This window comes from Dreissena polymorpha, chromosome 1, assembly GCF_020536995.1.
Source record: "Dreissena polymorpha isolate Duluth1 chromosome 1, UMN_Dpol_1.0, whole genome shotgun sequence".
In the NCBI taxonomy this organism is placed as follows: domain Eukaryota; kingdom Metazoa; phylum Mollusca; class Bivalvia; order Myida; family Dreissenidae; genus Dreissena; species Dreissena polymorpha.
This window is the reverse complement of record NC_068355.1, coordinates 158419868-158425867: the sequence shown is the minus strand read 5'-3', so window position 1 is coordinate 158425867 and position 6000 is coordinate 158419868. Positions and strand designations below refer to the sequence as shown.

General features: G+C 32.4%; 1 protein-coding gene across 1 annotated transcript in view; it reads left to right on the top strand.

Annotated features, from left to right (window-relative positions):
• Positions 1-1297: 1297 nt before the first annotated feature.
• Positions 1298-6000, top strand: part of LOC127857767 (neuropeptide FF receptor 2-like) — a 48712-nt gene continuing 44009 nt past the window's right edge. Inside the window, exon 1 of the mRNA XM_052394427.1 lies at positions 1298-1800. The gene's annotated coding sequence lies outside the window, so the exon portion shown is untranslated. The remainder of the gene's footprint in view (positions 1801-6000) is intronic.

Below are 6000 nucleotides of genomic sequence, written 5' to 3'. Positions count from 1 at the left end.
CAGCGCCTCTTGCTTGAAACAGATTAATAATAAATGTTGTTATTTAATTTCTTTGCCCGCATAAAATTGGTGATTTGTCAATTGCCTTACACATAAGATGAGCTAAAGTTAACACATACTGATCTCCTCAATGTTTCTAGCGTATCATTTGTCTTTTCTCCAGAAATATGTTTAATCAAAGAATGTATGTTCTTGATAAGTAATTTTTGTTTAACTTACCGCGTGTGTCGTTTGTTTACAAAATCTTTCCTTCAATAATTATACAATTTATATGCATCCAACAATAAACAGTAGAATGATCATACATGACTACGATATTCATGTATTTCTATTTGGTTGAAACTGCCATGTAATGGGATTAACGGATGATTTGTGATAAAATATCGGACCGGGTAGGATGTTTGGAGCCCTTTAAAATGGATTGTACCCCGAGTTTCCTTATTTCCATTGTACAATTGTAACAGAAATGTGTTTCTGTTTAACGAATGTCCTGTCTTTTAAGCTTTTGTGCTGCGTCAAATTATGTCCATGTTTTACATTGCCATCATTAACGTTTCCCATAATACAGTAACTTTGCTGATCAAGTTCCGCATTGTTTATACTTGTGTGATGTATGACTTCTTGTTGAGCCATGGAAAACAATGCAGTACAATAACATAATTATACAGCAACTGAACAAAACTATCGACATTTCTAAAAAGACGCTTTCGTGATCGAAAACCTATGCAACTATGAACACTCTTTTAATAGCTTGAAATGAAATTGTATGATGCGATAGTATCAATGAGAAATGCATGATGACATGGTTTAAATAAACAAACTAAAGAGAAACAAATGTGAGCAATATGTCGAACATAACCGTCAGGATTATCTTTTAAAATTGAATACTTTCTGATAACACTTACATACGTATTGCGAAAAAGGCTTATTACCATGAGCTTAAATGAATACTACTAACACAGTTTTCACATGTTCATAACGTAAAAAGCATTCTATGCATTGTCATAATGTGCCAAAGTCCGATTAATTTACTTGTACAAAATGATATTAAACGCCCGAATGCATGTTGTATTCGCATTTTCAGGCGACACTTATTCGCGCAGATCTCTTTTTACACGAAATATAAACCAGCTTTCAGTGCAATCAAAGCGTCTGAAAAGCGCCCAGTTATATAGAGAAAATATCTGGCACTGCTATGCTTATCCGGCCTACATTCTTATGATTGGACGAAGAACACGTTTTGTTCAAAGTGCTTAGCGTCTAGGCAGTTAATCAGATTTTAAACAGACTCGCTGAAGCTAAAGCAAGGTGTTTCATGTTGAGTGATTGCATGTCAGATGTGGTGAACTCAAATTGCTACCATGCCTATTTGCACAAAATGGAGTATTTAATTCAAATAAACTGAAGTTTTAAAATTACATCATGCGATGGAGTTAATTGAGGACAAATTATTTCAACGGAATGTTACAGTGATTCATGAAGATCCTGAAGAGTACGAGTATGATCTGTCATCACTTGAATATCCTGGCAATCTGACACATGTCCCTAAATGGGAGATTGCCATTAAAATAACTTTCTATAGTTTCATAATTATTTCTTCTGTGGTGGGAAATTGTTAACTATTTTTGGTGATCGCGCGAACAAAACCATTGCAGACTACTACAAACTTTTTTCTCGTGAACCTAGCGGTATCTGACCTTCTGGTGATCGCGTGCTGTTCTTGGGTTCGACTCGTCGATGATTTTACAGAGGGATGGGTACTGGGCAATGTCTTCTGCAAACTCAACTCGTTTGCTCAAGGTAGGCGTTTTTCTTTAAATTAAGACAATAATACATTTAAGCAACGTGCCTTTTTTCATTGTAAGCTATATTGTCTATTAGTTCATTATTATTAATAAATGCAAACAAAGTCATAATCGCCCTGCCCGTGTTGCTTGTAATAATAGGCACATTATCTAACTAAATAAATTTCTTACACAGCTTTGCACCGAACAATAATGGGTATTCATTCAAAGTCAAACGTATATCCACGTAATTGCATTCGTTTATAAAATATATAAATATTCGATACGAATGTAGACACAAAATATTCTATATTCTCACACAAACAAGTTTCAAAATCGTTACTGGCATTTGAGCAGCATTTGAGCAGCAACTTTTGTCATTGATAGCTGCTCAAATGCCAGTATGTTGTATTCGAAGTAAATTAGCAAGCATTTGTCATAACAATTATACAATATGTTTAAGATAACTGTTGATCTCGAATTAAACGTAATTATTTCACCAGTAACAACAACCCATGCGGTAGTTAATTATGCATCACGGTATACAGTATACAGTGAGTTATTCAGTATATAAATATTACATATCTGACAGGGTGAGAGTAAATTTGTCAACTTGAGGAAATACTGTCAACCGAGGCGAAGCATTCCGCACGTGATTGCTGAGGCAGCGGGATACTGTATTTTTTTGTCAGTAATTTTTTTTCCGCTGGTGGCACGAGATTGCTATGGCAGCGGGATACAGTATATTTTGGACAGTAAATTTATTCCCGCTGGGTCTGACAGTATTTCTATGTCACGATGGGAGTTTAGCATTGTGAATAAAAGTGAGGAATAATAACAATAATTGAATTGGCAGATTGCTTGTTTGTTGTCCAACAAAACAAGCTGTTTTGCGACACATGACAGCACAATTTCACGGATTATGTATTGTAGTTTGGTTTCCTACCAATCACAGATTTAGCGACTGAACGACCCTTAGAAAAGCAATAATAACAACACAACAACAATCACAACGCTTCAGTACATAATCATGTTTAAGGTATGTTTCTTATGGACATTTTAAAATGACATGAACATATGCAAGAGTAAGAACTCATCAAAATCAGAATGATTCACTTATCAGTAAATTTGCTCCTCGATATTAACAGTTATTATCAATTTTGCATCGCAACCATGACTTAAGTTGGCATGCATGAATTGCTCAAATTTCTTCAAAAATCAATAACTAACATCTAATGGCATCTATGGCTCAGCGATTATATAATTGATGGAATGATTCAGTTTAAATTTCAAACTGTCTAGTCAGCGTTAAAGCATAACTAGAGTTTTGGATGTTCCGACGACTACACAAATGACTTGATTGATCAGATCTACTGACAGATAATACATGCGTAGTTGTATGTAGAGTGGTAATATTAGTTATTGAATTTTATATTATATTGTGTAGAGTGGAAATACCTGTTATTCAATTTTATATAATATTTTGTAGAGTGAAAATACCAGTTTTTGAATTTTATACCAGTTTTTAAATTTTATTAAATATTGTGTAGAGTGGAAATACCGGTGATTGAAATTTATATAATATTTTGTAAATTGAAAATATCAGTTATTGAATTTCATATTATATTTTGTAGAGTGGAAATATCAGTTATTAAATTTTATATAATATTTTGTAGAGTGACAATACAGTTATTGAATTTTAATTTTATATTTTGTAGAGTGAAAATATCAATTATTGAATTTCGTACACTATTTTGTGGAATGAAAATATAAGTAATTCAATTTTGAATAATAGTTTGTAGAGTGGAAATACTAGTTATTGAATTGTATATAACATTTTGTTGAGTGGAACTACCAGTTATTGAATTATGTTTAATATTTTGCAGACTGGAAATACCAGTTATTGAATTGTATATAATATTTTGTTGAGAGGAAATACCAGTTATCGAATTTTGTTTAATAATTTGTTGAGTAGAAATACCAGTCATTGAATTTTATATAATATTTACACATTGCATCTCATGAGGCAACAGCAGTTCAATTTTCGTTTTATTCTTGCTCTTCATGGACAAAAAATGTAGTTATGGTATTCAATGAAACATATCGAATTAAGAAATTTAGGAACATATAAATGATACAGATAATTAATGTACAAGAACTTTAGAGCTTTGTAAAAACAACAGTAAAAGTTAATAAGTGATAAAAAAGAAACATTCATAAGTGTTTATTTTTGTTCACTAATAAGTAATTCTGCGTAAAAAATGATTATAAATGTAATTGTGTTTTTTCAATCAATGGTTATGTTACATAAAACAAGAAACCGTATTTGTGCAAGATATGCATAACAGTGTATTGAAGCCTCATTCATTTAAAGATAGTATATACGATCTTATAAAATAAGTACAACGTTGTCGAATTGAAAGAAATTCAGCTGCAATACAATCAAAGAAATGGGAGCATTATACACGTACAAAATGCATGTACACTGTTGTGAACAGATTCGTACAAACGACACTTTGGCATAATTGTTAGTTCTTCCAGAAAGAGTAAAACAAACTGTATCGGCGCACACTTGGTCTTCTTGATTTTCCATAAAGTATGAAACATTTTATTAACGGTACCGAACGGTTTGTACTTAGCATTCCTTCTTCACATATATGCGTCTGTTTTTAATGCAAACATACATGGTTGACAATACAATCTTAAATATTGGTTTGAATTGGCAAAATATAAGTCTTAAATCATGTAGATGTATTTGAATTTTAATGTTATATCACCAAAATATTCTTGAATCAAAACATTCATGTAACAATTATGCTAACCAAGTCAACATACTTCTGATACGTCACAAAGAAGACATTTTTGTAGACAATTGACTGATAAAAGTATATAACCGATTAATAACCAAATGTTTTTTATACATGATGCTTTTACCCAGCATATAAATGTAATAGTATTTTTCAGTATAATTGTGAAAACATGTACTAGTCAAAATAATGTATTTATGACATGTGGTTAATCGTCAAATAAGAACAAAGCACGAGGCAAAGTTAACGCTGACTGCCATTGAATACTGGTAAAACGTCGCAATGGATGATCTGTATGTGGTTGCCAACCATTGAAATCATGCGCGCGTATAATAACATAAATGGTTTTGTTTCAGATGCTCTGACATGAAATGAACCGTATGAGCAGGTAATAACTTAAAACAACCTGCTTACGGGCTTTTAATAGCTGTAATCAATAAATCGTTCGAAGATGATACATGTTTTCGAAGAGTTTATTAAATATTGGAATATTAACTACATCTTCTGACGAAGTCTCGAATTCAATTGTTTGATATCAGTCGGTATGGATAATATTAAATAACGAATAGTCGTAATAACCCACTAACACAAACAAATCAGAATTAAAGTTGACAAATCTCGATCTGTCAGTCAGCGACTTGTATCTAAATTTAGTTATATGATTATGGGATTTTCTTTCAGCATGTAGCCTTCATCACACATAGATTTCAGCTGCATAGTTGAACATGGAAGTTATTAGACGCTCAAGTTGAGTTACGAGAATAAGTTTAACAGTCTTAGATCGTATATGGTAAATATCATAAAATAATATGGGTCATTATTGATGTTGAACGATAAATAATGTAACCTTTCTATATCGCCATTGTTTATTAATACAAAACAAACAATGTTGAACATCGTTGGTTATTTAATTATTCGATCACTATCACACTTGATCTGATGTATAAATACTCTGTACATTTGGAACATTTATTTAATATCATGCATTAACCTTTTGCCAAAACACACATTGATAGTGAAGCCACATAGGAATCCATTATACTATGATGCTCATAATGCCGATCGCGTTTCAAAACAAGTATTTGATGATGTACACAACATTACATCGCAGGTTGGTGTTCATTTGAATTTGTATAAACCTTTTGGAAAACCAAGGCCTAAACCACATTAAATGGTCGACAGTAAATAGCGTGGTGTTATGACTTCAGACTTGAAGCTTAACAAAAAGTGAACATGTGCCAAGTTAGAATCGGGAATTCTCCAGCTTTGATCATTCAGCTTAATTGCGCAAGACTGGAAGCAGAACATGAAGTATGTACAGTGCGTATCATCACGACAGATAATCGGATTGAAATCGAAAACGCTTAAGAAAAAGTACGGTAAGTGTAATGAAGTGTGAATGTAAATAG